We start from the raw sequence: 17,779 nt of genomic DNA, 5'->3' as shown, positions 1-17,779 counted from the left end.
GGACTGTCCAGAGAAGCGTTTTACTGCCGGTGAAGTGATTAGTTTTATTAGAACCGGCCAGCACGCTGCCTCTTAGGGGCGGGGCTGAGGCTTGCCCCGCTTGGAGTTTAAAGCTTGCTCAGTGCCCTGGCACTGACTGCCGTCAGGGCACCAGGGATAGCAGAGGTTTTTTAAGCTATCCTTGCTACGATCTCTGGGGCTGCTCTTGCAATCGCGCGCCCAGTGATAGCCACGCTGGCAGCGTGGGCAAGGAGTGGGAGGGGGGCGCCCATTACGCTGCATGAAAGGCGGGCGGTTGACTTCTGCATTGGGCACTCCCGGGCAAAATGACCGCTCTGCCCGCACTTAAAACAACCGGTGGTGGCGGCTAAGGCGGCAGTGACAGCGCCAGAGACAGCCTGGGCTAGGGACGCGGCAGCTGGGTCAAAGGCGCTGCAGGCGAGTATCCAATCGCATAGGCTCTTCTCCCGCAAGGGAAGAATAGCCTGCTTGCAAGGGGGATTGGCTCCCTCGAGAATGAGTTCTCGAGCGAGAGCCAGTTGGGCCTGGGGATCATTAACCTTTCGAGCGCAGGTTTCCTCAACCCTAGAGACAAAGGTGGCAAAAGGCTCATTTGGCTCCTGGAGGAGCTTGGTGAATTTAGTAGGCCGACAGGTGGAACAGTTGGCAAAAGCTCGCAAGGCGATTCCCCGAAGGATAGGCCAAAAGGCGGCAGGCGCATTAATATAGGCGGATGCATTTATAAACGCTCCCGTGCCCAAGTAGGCTTCGGGGTGATGATAGACTCCAGTGGCTGCGTCTTGCTCGCTTTGCTTAGCTGCTTCCGCCTGGAAGTGAGCACGCCAATCTACAAACTGGCCGGGGTTAAGAATGGAACGGGCAAGCGAGGCCCAGTCTTGGGGGAGGCAAAAGTTCATGGCGATATCCTGTAGTAATTGGGAAGCGTATGGGCTACCTAACCCGTCTTCCTTGACGGCCCTGCGAAGCTGCTTGATAGTATCAGAGTCAATGGGATACCAGTCATACGGTTTCTGTGGTGTGGGGGTAAGGTTAAGAGGAAAGCAGCGAAAGGCACGAGAGAAAGGAGGACGCGCTTGCAGAGGGCTTGGCGCGGGAGTGGGGGTAGGGGGAGCGTTGCCCCAAGGGTTGCCTTGAGGTGTAGAAGGCAGCCAGGGGTTGTTAGTCGGCAGGGTGGGAGGAGCGGCGGCAGCTGCCGGTAGCGGCTCCGAGGGGGAGCTCGCCGGAGGGGGAGGCGGAAGTGGGAGGCCCCAAGCGTCGCAAGACAGCGGCGCGGTGGGAGTGGCTAAGGCATAGGATGGTGGACTAGCTCCGCCCTGTGAAAGGGCGGGGCCCAAGGCATAAGATGGCGGACTAACTCCGCCCTGTGAAAGGGTGGGGTAAAGCGCATGCGGTTTCCAGCCCAGCTTAGGGCTGACGTCATCGCCGGAGCACTTCCTCCCCTCTATGGAAGAAGAAGGAGGAAGTTCGCCATCTTGGCGAGGCTTAGTATTGCTTTGTTTTTGGGGGGCGACTTCGAGCGCGTTGTTAATCTGCTCGACTAAGGACTCTGTGTCCGAATCGTGGTCTACATTAGTATCGCTGTCTGAATCTGTAGACTGGGTTGATAGGGCCTCCTTGGATTTAATGGGGCCTCGATCAGGGGGAAGGGAGCCTTGAAGGCAGGAGCGGACGGTTATTAAGGTGGGGAGCAAGCCGGGAGGGAAGCGCTTGCTCTCATGTTCCATGGCGTTGGTGACCCGATCAATAAGACGATCATAAGTAACAGGGTCCCAAAGATGGCAAGTGGTGAGCCATGGGTTAAAGGGCAGCAGGAGGTCCCAGTATACCTGCAGCTGCCGGACAGACACTTTACAGCGATGTGTGTCTAGGAGACCCGCCAGAGCGCGAACTTGGGGTGCTTGGCGTGCAGATAGACGATTACCCATAGCGGAGGGAGAAAAGAAAAAAGGGGGGTTGATTATAGAGTAAAGAAAATGAGGTAAATCGTGGCCGCGAGGCTGAAGGAGACGGTGAGAATAGAAGGCAGGACCCTCTAGTAGCGAGAGCAGTTTGGGGGGGGGGCGGTTGCAAAGAGGCACACCGCGCTAAACAAAGAAACAAAGACACAGAGGACCACAGCAAAGTAATGGAGGGGAAGAGGGAAAGCTACTGGAGGAAGAGTGTTAGGAGGAATGGGGGGGATATAGGAAGAGAAGACGAAAGGTAGTCGGGGGCAAGAGTTAGGTTAATGCGGGAAAGGAAGAGCGGCCCGGGCGCGGAGCGGCGTGGGAGAGGCGGCCCCAGACGTGGAGCAGCGAGGGAGAGGCGGCTCCGCGGGGCGGCGAGGGAGAGGCGGCCCTTACTTTGCAGGCGAGGAGAAGGGGAGCTGGAGAGGCGTCCGGGCGAGCGGGTGGTTTTACTGGACCGCTGCGTAGAGAGGACTTTTAATTCCAGGGGCCCCATGTTGGGCGCCAGTTGCGGTCGCAGTTGACTCGTCTGGGGGAGGGTGGCGGCTGGTTGCTAAATCCTAGGCTCCCAGGATTGCTCTGAGGGTACCGGCGGCGGGGGCTCTTTCCCGGAGGCGAGGGCGAGGCGGGGGACTTGGCCAGGTCTCCGGCGGGAGGCGTGCAAAGTATGGAGGGCAGCGAGAAAGGAACAGGCGGGACACATTTCTTTTAGGATGAAGAAAACCAAGAGAGTTTATTAGGGGAGAGTACAAGCTTATATCGGGCGGTTTAGAGGGCGGGGTAGCTGTAGAGGTTAAAGGCTTGGATTGGTTCTGAGAGGGCGCGGAGGTTGATTGAAAAGGGGCGAGAGTTGCTCCCGTAACGGTGTCCGGCAACAATGTATGTGCACCGGTGGTGATGGGAGTTGCACTGGCAACGGGGAGTGTCCGGGCAAGATAAGGGGGTGGGGAAAAGGCGGTTCCCTCCGGCATGCCTCCCCTAACACTGGTATTTTGGGTGAGGAAATGGGGCCTGCCTCCGGCCTCACTTTCCCAGGCCCGGGGGGCTGTGGAGGGCGCTGTCACCCGTACCCACTACCCTCCCCAGGGGTGGATCCGGTCCCCCAGCCCAGGCCCGCCAAGTTGAAGCACGTAATCAGTGTCCCGCAAGGTAGGACTGCCACTGCCGCTGGCCCAGAGGACAAAGCATCAAGCTGCAGATGACGTTAAGGCCTTGAAATCAACTAGAATGTACTTGTTCTAGTTTGCTAATGCTGCTGGAATGCAAAACACCAGAAATGGATTGGCTTTTATAAAAGGGGGTTTATTTGGTTACACAGTTACAGTCTTAAGGCCGTGAAGTGTCCAAGGTGACACATCAGCAGTCAGGTGCCTTCACTGGAGGATGGCCAATGTTGTCCGGAAAACCTCTGTTACCTGGGAAGGCACGTGGCTGGTGTCTGCTCCAAAGCTCTGGTTTCAAAATGGCTTTCTCCCAGGACGTCCCTCTCTAGGCTGCAGTTCCTCAAAAATGTCACTCTTAGTTACACTTGGGTATTTGTCCTCTCTTAGCTTCTCTGGAGCAAGAGCCTGCTTTCAACAGCCGTCTTCAAACTCTCTCATCTGCAGCTCCTGTGCTTTCTTCAGAGTGTCCCTCTTGGCTGTAGCAAAGTGTCCCTCTTGGCTGTAGCTCCTCTTCAAAACATCACTCACAGCTGCACTGAGTTCCCTCTGCCCATCAGCTCATTTATATGGCTCCACTGATCAACTTAGACCCACCCCGAATGGGCGGAGCGACACCTCCATGGAAATTATCCAATCAGAGTCATCACCCACAGCTGGGTGGGGCACATCTCCAAATAAACACTCAAAGAAATCTAATCAACACTGATAACGTCTGCCCACACAAGGTTGCATCATAGATAATGGCGTTTGGGGGACACAATACATTCAAACTGGCACAGTACTCTACTGGGTTTTGGATTTGCTTGGGACCATGATCCTTTTTTCCTGCCAATCTCTCCTTTCTGTAGTGAGAATGTCTTCCCTATGCCTGTCTCATCATAGTATTTTGAAAGAACATAATCTGTGTTCTAGGTTTAGGACAGGTCCACGGATAGAGAGGAATTTTGCCCCAGGATGGACCATATTTGTAACTGATTTAGATGAGATTTTGGACTTTACAATTGTTACTGAAATGGCTTAAAGCTTTTGGGATGTTGAAATGGTGTGTTAGTTTGCCAGAGCTGCTGTGGCAAATACCATACAATGGGTTAGCTTAAACAACAAGAATTTATTGGTTCACAGTTTAGAAGCCAGAAGTCCCAAAGCAAGATGTTGGTAAGGCCATGCTTCCTCTTGGAGTCTGTAGTGTTCTCGGCCTCAATCCTTGGGATTCCTTGACATGCATCTCTGCTGGGTCTTTGGTCTCCTCCTATAGCTTTCTGTGACTTCTGGCTTCTCTTTATAAGGCCTCCAGGAATACAGATTATGGCCCACTCTGATTCCATTTGGCCACACCTACATAGGATCTCAGAAGATCCAATTCACAAATGAGCCCACACTATAACTGTTAACACTTCTTCTAAGGGTCCTGTTTACAAATGGATTTACATCCACAGGACCAGGGGCTGAGACTTGAACATGTCTTTGTGGGGAACATGATTCAGTCCATAACAGTCCGCCCTTCACCACAAGACCTGCTCTTCCCACACACAAAATACACTCAGGCCTTCTGGGGTAGGTCGAATCATGTATACCCCAACAAAAGACATGTTTGTAGTTTACCCTGTGCTCCTGTGGGTGCGAACCCATTTGTAAACAGGACCTTTGAAGATGTTTTTAGTTGAGGTGAGGCCAAACTGAAGCAGGATGGGCCTTAATCCAACAGAGCTGGAGTCCTTGCAAGCAGAGGAAATTTGAACTCAGAAGTAGGGGACAGATGGACCTGTGTTGCCATGTGATGGGAGCGGATATTGAGTTTCGGATGGCCAACCAGCCACCATTGAACGATACAAACTTCAGAGAAAACATGATCCTGCCTACAGCTTGATTTTGGACTTCCAGCCTCCAAAACTACGAGACAATAAATTCCTGTTGTCTAAGCCAACCAGGCTTTGCTATTTATCATAGCAGCCCTGGCAGTCTAAGACAGAGGGGAAAATAACTAAGGATACATTTTCGAGGTCACTGCGGTAGGCGCTGAGTGAGGGCCTGATTCTGCTGGTAACTCCAGGAAGCATAAGAAATGCATCCCCTAGTGGGCCAAGAAGGTGGGCTCTTTATCCTCTTGCTCCCAGTGGTTGCATTAACCTCCTTGCACTTTTAGGGTGTGTTACTTGCCAACAGGGTCCTCCCCGGCTTTGCTGAGGCCCTAAGCAGAACACTGGAAGACCCCACCAAAAGCCATCAGCATTGCCTCTGAGCTCACAGAGGAACATCCCTGCAGCCAAGACTCACAGAAAAGCTTTCTATTGTGCCCCCCCCCCACCATAGAACTCATCACCTCTGTCCCACCATTTGGCACTGGGGTTCTTTCCTTCTAGTGAAATCACACAGCCAAGGGAAGCCAAACTCCAACTCCTAACAGCCACTTCTCCCACCACCCCTCACTGCTACTGGCACATATTTTAGTTTAAAAACTTTTCTGCTTATTCCTGTTTCTTTAGACTAATTTATCAGCTATTCCCTTGAGTATCTACATTTTACAGTAGAGAAAACTGTATTTACAGGTAAAAGTTACATGTTTTTTACACTGAAAACCATTCTTCCTGTCTAAGTTAAATTATTTATTTTTCTTTGAAGAATGGTTGAACATAAAGGTTCATTTACATCCTCGGCTTCTCATAACTGATCACTTGAGGAATCCAGTAGGAAAAGCAGCCTAGAAATTATATACAGTGACTCCAGGAAGATAAATTACCTGGAAGTAACATCCCTCTATATAAGGACTGTGTTGCAGTGGGCTTTTCTGAACCACACATATATCAGGCTCGTCTGGTTATGAAATGAGGAATTCAAGCACAGATGTTTTCATAAATGTAGAGAAGATTTAGTGCCTTAGAATCTGCCTCGGCTTTTGATTAGGTTTCAGAGTTTTCTCCGTCCCTCAGTGGAATTGAGAAGTGGCAAAATCCTAATCATAGACTTTTCGGATTTCGAAGCAAATGAAAGTCGTGTCATTTTCCAGAGCTCACGGGTTTAGACGTAGATCAGTTCACTAATTGCGCACTGGCTGTGGAGAAGCCCTGGAATTGTCACTGTTGTCATTAACCCCCAGGCTCCCAGGACTCCTGGCCAGCCGACGCCTTACCCTGATTTCTGTTGTGGATGTAAACCTAAGTCTTTTGCTCTCCACATGGAAACCTGATCACGGAAATAAGGGTTTCTCTTGTGCATGCCAGGCCCCGAGCCCACTGCTGCCATGTGAGCCTCTCCCCACACAGTCGAGATGGGTGCTTAGGAGAAAGCAAGGGTGACTTCTCTGCAACCCCAACCCCGTGGAGATTCCTGCCTTGCAAATGAGTTTGCAAATAAAAGAGGAGTGCTTTCAGCCCTGAATCCTCACTCTCTAAGCTAGGTCTTCAAGACCAGCAGTAATCTTGTTTGGGATTCTCTTTCTACCTTCCTCTCTTACCAATGCACCCCGTCCCCCAATGCTAATAATCTCTAGCCTCCTGACAGTGGATGTCGGTTCTCTTAATAAACCTGCTCTCTGGAGCCTTTAGGCGTGCTGCTGCTACCCTGTGTGAAATGCCTTCTTACCCCCATTTGGCGATCCGTGTGACTTTTAAGCCTGGCTCAAATGTCACCTCCTCCAGGAAGCCCTCCAGGGCCCTCAGCCTGGATGAAGTGCCCCATCACAGCACAGCACACTTGGCATTATACTTTCTGGTTTCCTGCTTGTATCCCTGCCAGATGGCATCCTAGTTAAGGCAGGGTCTCTTTCTTGTTCTGTTTTGTCCCCAGAGCCTACCACATGGCTAGGCAAGGAGCCGGGACTGAAATGATGTATTTGCTTTGCTGGGGTTTCCATGCATGACAGCAACTGAAGTTACAATGTTTCTGACACTCCCGAGGAACTCTTGTATCCTGCAGCACAGAAACTGCTATGCTTTTCTTTGTTAATTTTTTTTTCACTGTGTAATCTCACAGTCAACCCAAAATATGACTGGTAATGTCCAAAAAGCCCTACCCTCTGTTCCATTATGCCTCTACCAACCTAGTTCTTAATCCTATATCCCTCCTTCCCTCTAGTTTCTTCATTTCCACGGTGAACGTCAACTAGCTTACCTCTGTTTGGGGTTGAATGTGTCCCCCAAAAAGCCATGTTCAACTCCCAATCCCCAGTCCCATGAAAGTGACCTTATTTGAAAACAGGATCTTTGAAGATGTGATTAGTTAAGATGAGGCTAAACTAAATGAGGATGGGCCCTGAGCCAACGTGACTGAGGTCCTTATAGGAATAGGAAATTTGGACACACATCCAGACCCGGGGGGAGCTCCACGTGAGAACAGGCAGCAGAGCCCCCAGATGGCTGGCAAACCCCCAGGGAGGAGTCTCCCCTCCAGGTTTCTCGATTTTGAATTTCCAGCCTCTGGAACTGTTAGGCAATAAAGGTTGTGTTTTTTGTTGTTGTTGTTTGTTTTTATTAAGCCACCTGGTTTGTGGTACTTGGTTATGGCACTTCTAGGAAGCACAGTCACCTCTCCAGCACCTGTCTTCATCAGTGTGGCCCAACGCTCATGAAAAATAAGAGCTAGGTGTGTCAAAAGATCTGTGTACAACCAAATCCACTGTAGAGGCTCATGGTACAGTAAACAAACACCTGCCATCTGATAGCGTGTGTCATAATTAACACACACACAAAGAAAGACTGATTTACATCACGAGGATTTTAATTCAGATCTTATTAGCATCATTGACGTGGTGTTAAAATTAATTAGCAATTGTTTTTCCCAAGTCATATTTAAAGAAAATACTTGAAGATATGCTAGAAAACATTTTATGAGTTGTTTCTGTACAAAGGGAAGAACACAAATGTGGATATTTTCCAACACATCAGTGTCATTTAATGTTTGTTTCTTTTGGAATCCTAATCTCATAGGACTTTAACTATACAGCAGGCAGCTCCCATACCATGTCAACTTAAAATATTGGTACAATATTTCATGCAAAAAGAGAAATAACCTGCAGCCGTGGATCTGCCTACAGCATCATAATAACTTCAAAATGCATTGAATTATTTAACTGTTACACCTGAAGGATGTCTGATATGGTCTAGAAATCAGTACAGCTTATTTTTCTCTAATTCATAATGAAAAAACACATTGTAAATTATAATATACATTGGAATATAAATTATTTGCTGTTACAAAAGTTATAAAAACACCACAGTGCAGGAAAATGAGTAATTTAGCATTTATTGTATCAACTGACTGATGTGGAGTTTTTATTCTGATATAACACTCCCATATGGTTTTCAGAACTGATCCAGTGATTCAAATTATAATTGAGGGACATCAACTCATCTTCTTACGCTAGAGAATGAGGCATTGTTCAATTTCCTGAAAAATGAGACTCACTTTAAATGCAGCCTTTGGAATTTTCTAAGTCTGCCCCCCCAGCGTTTCTGGCATGTTAATGTGACTTTTTTAAACCACCCCTTTCAGTGCCCTGCAGGTTGTCTATTGACTCTTGTTTTACACCTTGAGAATTAAATGATGACACTTTGTCAGCTTCAGAGGATGCCATTCACAGATGCACGTGCCCATAAATTGCAGTTTTGTGTGTTGTAAATGTTTACAGTATCATAGTCTCTCTTCATTTTCATCTGAAACTTGCTCTTCTGATTCACCGTTGTTGTTGACACGTATCCACATAGATGTGTGTCTACTTTTTGCATTCCTTTGATCTGCTTTGCAGTATTCCTTTGCATGGAAATACCACACTGTGTTTAGCTTTCCTCTGGTTGGCAGGTCTTTAGGTGGTTTCCATGTGCTTCTGGGTGGATAGTTAGGAAGTCAACAGGTAGCGCAAGAGGAAACATTTTTATCTCAGGCCCCCTCTCTACCCCTCTCTAATTTCACCTTCCTTAATGCCATTCTGCAGCAATCTTGCCAGGTTGTTGCACTGTGGTTGGCAGTGTACATTCTGGAGGCAAAAGGAAAAAAAGCGCCCCTGGCTTTTGGGTCCCCAAACTTAGAGCAGAAAATATGGACCAGCACCTCATGCAGGCATTCAAACTCTCTTGTTACTCTCCTCCAGTCTTTTCCGAAGCTCTTCTCCCCGGCTTCCTCCCTGCCTGCCGTCAGTTGCCTTCCTCCCAGCTCTGTGGCTCACTAGCTACTGTAAACCAGCCTCAGTTTTTGATATGCAAAGCCTAGGATTTTTTTTTCCAGAATTCCAAAGGTCTTTTTCTGTCAGAGCTCTTCTTTCAACAAAATACACATTGGCATTCAGATGAGTGTCCTTCTGTGGACACTTTAAACATCGTGCTCGGAAACCCAAGGCTGTTGGTAAAGTTTACGTTGCCTGCAGTGGTGAGGTTGCTCTTCCTGCTGCGCTTAGGTTGTGCCTTCAAAATGCATCCATGCTCTGTGGCATGCATCCAGGGAGCCTGTGTCCCTCCATCAGGCGTGTGCTGTGCCTCCTGTCAGCACTGGTGTCCCTCTCTGATGACCTCGCCATTGAAGCACTTGTAGAGAAAGTCCTTAAGGAAAGGTGCATTTGAGCTTCTGTCCGACAGCTTTTAATCTCCAAGCTGTGTCCTCGCCATGACGAAGCCCAATCACGTCCAGCCGATCGCAGGCCTAGCAGGCCCAGCCATCAGTCTAAATGTTTTCTAAAACTCAGGAACGGCAAATGCACGCCATCCTAAAATTAAATAATGGCAACACGCATGAAAATACATTGCAAAGAAAAATGCTTCCTAGAGCAGCGTTAGAAATAAAGTATATTTTACTTAGCAAAAGTATCATAGGCCAAGTAAATCATTACACATCACAGGGCCTTCCAGTTCTAATTGTTACAAACTAATTTGATAAAAGTATCTTCTAATCTCATCCTTATTGACCAACAGTATCTGTTTCTCTCTCTTTTTTAAGACACCGTTTTTTTTCTTCTGTCATGTGCATTAAAAACAAAACGAAATGCCAGTGAGGATAGCAATTCCTTTCTCGAAGGGTTATTGCGAAGTTCAAAGGAGGTAAATATGTGAAGTCGGTAGCTGCAGGAAACCCACGGGAAGGCATCCCCCCCTGGTTCGCTGGGCAGATGTAGGAAGAATGTTCGTTTGCAGGTGTTTTATAAGCTTGGGATGGGATGTCTTAAGAGCCACTCTTGTCCGTGAGCCTAGGGTTCCTCTACTCTTGTGCAAAATTCTTTTAAACTGGGGCACAGACCCTCGTGCCACTCTTCTGACTGCTCCTGTGGCCACACCTCGGTTCTCAGCCAAGACGGGGAGACATGGAGATCCAGACCCACTGGCTCCCATACAAGTCCATGACTCGGGGCTTCACAGCGACATCTGTCCCCTGGGCCTTCTCTGCGACCAGCCCACCTCCCCGCACCTTAGACCCTCTCCTCACAGCTCTGCACTGGACACCACAGCAGATTGCAGGAGGAACCCTGTGCCTCGTGATCAGCAGGTGGCTGCAGAATCCCCATGCGATCGGCATGCCTGACACATCCCAGACGTCATCCTTGCAGATGAAGAGTCACCCAAGAGGGACCTAAAGTGCAGTGACCACCTGGCTGCTGTCTGGTGATAACTCCTAATGGCTTCCATTCTGAACACTTTGCAGGAGCCCATGGGGCAAGGAAGAGGACACCAATGGTGCAAAGCCAATCAAAAACACAGCCCAACCTTCTCTTAGCAGACTAAATGACTGCTTCAGTTTAATCCAGAGAATTGCATTTCCTAAACTGCACAGTAGTCTACCCAATCCTGAATATTTTGTGTCCACTATTTTCATTTTTTTAGAAATTTCTTTAATAACCTAAGATATATTTCTTTTTGAAAAATTGGTCTCTTCATTTCTAACTCCAAATATATTGATTCCCTTTTCTTTTCTTTTCTTTCTTTTTTTTGGCTCCTGCTTACAGTGGCGATAAAATTAATGTACCTGTTTGGATTAATCACACTCCTTATAATATGAACAAAACCAAGAGTTTCTTTAAATCATTTCTACACCAATCCAGGTGAAAAAACGATCCATATTTGATCTTACTAAAATCGCAGGGTTTTTCTAACAGTTAACTAATGGATTAGGCAGGCTGGTTAGAAATTTCTCAGAATTTCTCAGCATAATTATGGTAAAGAATAATTGGAATAGAAGACAGGATGACATTGTAAAGGGAATGAAGTGTTTTTTGAAGGTTTTAAGACTAGGTATCAAGGATTAAATCAAGCTGAGATTGTTAGGTTGGCTCTTTTTCATCTTAAAGAGATCTGAGAAAGAGAGAGTGTTTTATTGGGAACAGTTTTGATATTGATTTCCTGAGTTAGGAGAAAAATTTCTCTGGCAGAGACATTTTATTTATGTGGATGGCACAAAAGCAAGGACATTAATTGTTGTTATTTAAGATTGTTGCAGTTAAACCTGTGTAACTATTAAAGATTGAAAAAAACTAAAGATTTGTAGTAAATTTCTTCATGGTTTACTCTTCTGCTGATACTACATGCAAAACTTAAATTTGCATATGAAAGCCTAATTTTTATCACAATTAATGGCTTCAAAAAAGATATGTAAATCATATCCCCCAGGGTGATTTAAGTAAATGTTAATTCCCCAGCATTACCGAAAGACCCAACACTCAAACCTTTATAGCATGTGCAGCAGAGGAAGCTGCTGGGCAAGGCTCTAGCTTTCATCTTGCGGATGGTAGTTCGGTGAATCGCAACGTTCTTGAACCCCTGACAGCACTGATTGATGTGGCTAATAGGATAGTACTATATTGCCCATTCGTATTAAGACAGAAAAAAGGTTCAAAGCCACTGCTTCCAAGGCAGTTTTGTTAGCTGGTCAGTCACGATAGCCAGCTGCAACCCAAGATCTTGGAGGTTTCAAAATATAAAAAAGACAATTGGTTTTTACAGATGTGACCTCAATATTATAATAGGCTTCACTATATTTCATTCTTCACTGGATATAATCTCTGTAACCTTCCTTTACTTGAGATTTCTAGCATATGCTACTTGAACCATATACTTGGGCTCCTCCCTCTTCAGTAGCTACTAAAACATGTTCATACACAGAAGTTACCTGACTATAAAAAACAATACAGAGTCATCTTGAATATTTTGGCTCTTTGAGAGGAATGAGAGGAGTGAGAGCCTTAGCTTGGCTTCTTTTTTAATATTCGAAGCATTTATGTAAAAATATATTTTGTGAAGGACCTAATCAGTATTATGTAATGTTTTTGGTGCTGTAGCTACAAAGGTGAATAAAAATCATCCCTTCCCCCACGAAGTTTCATTTTATCAATTAACAAGAAAAAATACTGATAAATGCGTTGCAAATAATTAAAACAGACTGGGTAGACAAGAGGCCCCTCTGAAGAGGCGACATGAATTCTAAATAAAAGCAGCAGCCATGAAAAGTTTGGGGAAACAGAGGAAAGAGTTCATCTAAGGTCCAAGGGAGGGATGAGTTTGATGCGTTTCAGGAGTTCGGGGAAGGCCTCTGGGACTGGAGCAGGCATGACTGGACTTGGGCGAGAGTGATAGGAAGGAGATGGAAGAAAAAACTCAGGAGCCAGGTCACGGAAGACTTTGTAAGTCAGAGGAGAGCAATTTTGAATTGTAAGGATGAGAGCAAGCAGGGTGTGACATGATTAGATTTATATCTGAGCATATAAATCAGCTAGTTGTGTGTGTAGGTGTGTGTTCCAGTTTGCTAATGCTGCTGTTACGCAAAATAACAGAATGGATTGGCTTTTATAAAGGGGGTTTATTTGGTTACAAAGTTACAGTCTGAAGACCATAAAAGTGTCTAAATTAAGGCATCAACAGGAGTATACCTTCACTGAAGAAAGGCCATTGGCATCCAGAAAACCTCTGTCAGCTGGGAAGGCACGTGGCTGGAGTCTGCTGATCCCAGGTTGTGTTCCAGCTCCCAGCTCAGCTCCTGTGCGTTCTTGGTTCTTTCTCCTGGGACATTTCTCTCTAAGTGCCTGGGGGCGGGGGGTGGGGGTGTCCTGTCTTAGCATATCCCAGGGCAAACTCTGGGCTTCATCTCTCAGCTAAACATTCTTCCATCTGCAACTCCAAGCATCTCAGAGCCTCGGCCAGCATCTATCCAAAACTCTCTCCAAAATGTCCCTCTCAGATGCTCGCAGCTCCTTCTGTTTGTGAGCTCTTTTATAGGACTCCAGTGATTAAATCAAGACCCACCCTGAATGGGAAGGGTCCATAGATCCATGAAAATAATTTAATCAAATGTTTTACCCACAGTTGATTGAGTCACATCTCCATGGAAATGCTCAATCAAAGGCTTCCAACCTAATCAACACTAATACGTCTGCCCCTACTAGATTGCATTAAAGAATATGGTTTTTGGCAGGACATAATAGATCCAAACTAGCACAGTGTGTATATGTGTGTGAATATATATATATATATAGAGAGAGAGAGATACTATCCTAGGACCCCATGCCATTAGTAATTATCAAACCACAAATTTATAACGTCTTTTGAATGCCTAATAATAATAATGGTAATAATAATGGCTACTGTTTATTGAGTTCATGCCATGAGTCATGCAAAAAATGTTTATTTTCTAATGTATATTTTAATGCCATAGAGTAAAATAGAATAAAAAGGCAAGCATTCACTAATCTCTTTTTATGAGCCAGGAACTGGTCTAAGAACTTTTCAGATATTAATGCATTTGTATGTCTGTGAATGGTGAAATAACCCAATAGAATAGATGCCATATAGTTCCCATTTTATATATGAGTAAACTGAGATGCAGATTTGTCCAAGGTCCTCCAAGTAGTAAGTGGTGGAACCAGAAGTTTCCAAATCTATGTTGTATACCTTCAAATAAAGAGGAACTATTGTCCTGGCCTCCAAATGAATCTGAGCCTAGCATTAGTGTTCACACTGCTCTAAATATGACCCAGCATCTTTGTAACTAAGAATTCCCTGCTTCCTCCCTGAGTGGTGGAACTGACCGCTTTGCAAATCAAATGTTTGAAGACTGGCCACCTGTCATCCTGAAGTTTAATGAGATTTATAGTAAACGGATCGAGCCCCGACTTGGGCCTGTGCTAGGAACAGGGCAGCTGTAAGGAGGAAGACTGTATGATCCCTAACCCCACAGTCTCAGGGCAAGGAAGACGATACAATGCAGTCCAGTGGTGCTGAGTGGTTGGGAAAAGATGTAGACAATGTGATTCAGCAGAGTTTGCAGATCAGCGAGGGAAGGCTTGGTGGAGAAGGAAGGGAAACTAAATCTGGGCAGGAAGAAACACAGGAGAAAAAGCACAAACCATGTTAAGTCTTTGGCAGATCTAGAGGAGCGGTGACTCTCCTGAGCCTGCAGAGTAGGAGATGCAGAGAGTGCTGTGAGCCTCGGGGCTTAAGCAGGGCACAAACGGGTGAAGGCCTGGATGCCAAGGGATTCTAAAGAAGACAGAAAGTCATCAGACTTGTGAGGTGCCTGGTTCTTTGTTTTGTTTTAGTAAAATTCTGAGATGCTCAGTGTGCTGGTTTGGATATACTGTGTCCCCCAGAAAAGCCATGTTGTTTAATGGCAGTCTTGTGGGGGCAGACATATTAGTGTTGATTAGGTTGTAACCTTTTGATTGAGTGTCTCCATGGAAATGTGACTCACCCAACTGTGGGTGAAGATCATTTCCATAGCATTGTGGACCCTGCCCATTCAGGGTGGGCTTAATTAGATCACTGGAGTACTTTAAGAGAGCTCACAGAGAGGAGACGCTCAGAGAAGCAAGAGAGACATTTTGGAGTGAAGCTAAGATATGTAATCCAGAGTTTGCCCCTGGGAGAAGCTAAGAGCTGACATCGACTCAGACTTTTCGAGACTCTTGAAGATGCAGACAGAAGGACATCTGGAGATGCTAAACCAAGGGATGAAGCCCTGAGTTTGCTTTGAAGAAGCTAAGAGAGGACTCTCAAATGCTTAGAAAGAAACACAGCAGGAGAACCAAGTAGAGAGCCGAGAGAAGCTGAGGGAGACAGAAGGCCACAGACATTTTGGAGAAAGCCATTTTGAAAGAACCCAGGAGCCAAGAACCAGCATTCACCAGCCACGTGCCTTCCCAGCTGACAGAGGTGTTCCAGACACCGTGGGCCTTCCTTCAGTGAAGGTATCTTCTTGTTGATGCCTTAGTATGGACATTTTTATGGCCTTAGAGCTGTAAATTTGCAACCTAATAAACCCCCTTTATAAAAGCCAATCCATTTCTGATATTTTGCATAAAGGTAGCTTTAGCAAACCAGAACACTCGGAGCTGGGTTAAATTCTCAGTTCTTCACATTTAGGTTATCATGAGGTAAAACAAATTATAAAATAGGCTAGTCAGTTAAAGAAACATGACAAATTTGAGACTTGAGCTCAGGGACAGATTGCATTTTTCAAAGATGGCCACAACCATATCTCCCAGTCCACATGTCCTAGAACCTTGCCACTGCCTCCTCAGGTGCTGGGGGCCATTCCCCCTTTCCTTTCATCTGGTATTCTTCTGTGATTGCCTTGACCAATAGAGAATGGCAGGAGAGGCTACGTGGCTTCCAAGGCCAGGCCATGAAAGTGCCCTGGATTTTTGGCTTGTTGTCTTGGGATCTTGTTCTGGGGACCCAGCCACCATAGTGTGAGGAAGCCCAAGCAGGATATGGAGAGAGCCAGGTGGAGAGGAACCGAGATCCCCAGTCCAGGACTGCAGCTGAGCTCCCAGCAGACAGCCAGCACCAGCTTGCCCCCCATGGTAATGGACCGCCTTGAAAATGAAACCTTCAGACCCCAGCTGAACCTCCCCACCTTTCATTGCCTGGAGCAGAAATGAGCCATCCCTGCTGAGCCCTGCTTGGATTGGATTTGGAAACAAAATAAATTATCTTTTTTTTTTTTTTCAATGTTCAGTTTCCTTTAATGACCCCCATCTCCCTGAAGGGCAGGTGCAGGCAGCTAGGCGATGGCAAGAGATGTTCACTTCAAGATCTTGCCCTGATTGAAGGCTTTGCCCACGTGCTGGAAGGCCCCCTCCCAGGGAAAGTACTCTCAAACCAGCATCTGGGTCTCCTCACTGCCAGGATCCAACTTCCGCCATGTTGAGTCCAGAGTGCCAGTCTGGACTCAGTGGAAAGGCCAGCTCATGTCCTCAGAAGACCCACACTCCAGAAATGGAGCTACTGTTGTTGGTTCCAAAGAGGATGACAGTGGCAAAGGCGTTCTTCCTCAGCTTGTCCAATTGTTGGAACATTCCAGTGTTGAGGCTTTAGCTCATGAAGGTCTGGGTGAGCTCCTCAGGGAAGCAGTGCTCAGAATACCACAGGGACCAGCTCAGAAATATGACAGCACCACCAAAAGTGTGTCCTCATTGGAATACTTGCACTTAAATTCATCCAAGACAAAGTACTCTTGGGCAGGTGAGCAAAGGGGTCTTTGGCCTTTGGCCCAGCAGCCAACGCCTGCTCACATTCATCCGTCTTCTCCTCAAGAGCAGGGGCAGCCGCTTTTTTCTCCTCTTTCCACTCAGCCTGGGGCTTCTGCTTCTCCTCCCATGGGCCTTCCTCTTTCCGTGGGGTGTCCTTTTTAGGCTGGCTCTCTGCAAACTCCTTAGCATTAAACTGGGCTATCTTCTCACAGAGTTTCACCTCCCCCAACATAGCCCGGAACTGGGGCTGGTTAACGCAAGTGAGGAAACAGCGATTGGTATTGGGGAAAGCCTGGCGAAAAGAAGGCTCAAGGACGTGTTTGTAGAGCCACAACAGGGTGCAGACAACCATGATGTCAGCCAGTGTCACACATTCACCCACCAGAAAAGTCCTCGTCTTCAAGTGAGCATCCAGCAGCCCTAGAATTCGCCTCACCTCCTCCTTCGCATTCTCTGTGGCCTGCTTGCTGCGGTGCATGATGCCCAAGGTGGGGAGCACCCAGGTACTGGCTGGGGGGACTGTGTCGCTGTCAGCAAAAGCTCTCCCACTGTGCCACCTGGGCAGCTGCCTCTAGAGTCCTGCCCCACAGCTCCTCATGCTCACATAGTAGGCAATGGCATTGATCTCAAACACACACAATCCATCATCAACCTCAAATGCTGGAACCTTGCCGGCAGGAAATTTGCAGAGAAATTCGGGAGTGCAGTTGGTTTGGCCAAAGTGCAAGTGGGGTGGTGCGGAGAGCACGCGGACCTGAGCCCCGCAGTCCTGAGCAGTGATGAGGTCCTTAAAGGCCCTCCGGTTTTCCGGATATGTGTACAGGGTACCAGCCGCCACGGTGATTCCACAGACAATTATCATTTTTTTTAGATGCTAAATTTTGGGTAGCTTGTTAAGCACTAAGCAAAGACAGATTTCATCTCAAGTGTTGGCTTTATTCTCTGCAGTCCTTCCAGTTTTTGCCATTGGCCATCCATCTTCCATTGCTTTGCCGAATACGATTTCCTGTGACAGTTTGATTTCAGTTGCACTAAAATCTCTCATGGGATAACAACCTCAGGCAGGTAAAGGGAACATTTTATAAAAGCTCTTGGATTTCATGAACTTTTCCTAAAATGTGGTTTACCCAGCCTCTTTTAGCCAGCAATGTAAACATACATGACTTTTCCTTTCACTTGCTGACTGTTTCCCTTCTGGAACTTACTCGATT

General features: G+C 46.9%; 1 protein-coding gene and 1 pseudogene across 5 annotated transcripts in view; one reads left to right on the top strand and one right to left on the bottom strand.

The window, feature by feature from the left end:
• Positions 1 to 17,779, top strand: part of CTNND2 (catenin delta 2) — a 1,032,924-nt gene that overhangs the window by 693,222 nt on the left and 321,923 nt on the right. The gene's annotated exons all lie outside the window — the stretch shown is intronic.
• LOC119506507 lies at positions 16,034 to 17,430 on the bottom strand (annotated as a pseudogene).

This window comes from Choloepus didactylus, chromosome 11 (assembly GCF_015220235.1).
Source record: "Choloepus didactylus isolate mChoDid1 chromosome 11, mChoDid1.pri, whole genome shotgun sequence".
Classification (NCBI taxonomy): Eukaryota; Metazoa; Chordata; class Mammalia; order Pilosa; family Megalonychidae; genus Choloepus; species Choloepus didactylus.
Note: the sequence above shows the minus strand (reverse complement) of the source record. Positions and strands in the feature narration are given on the sequence as shown.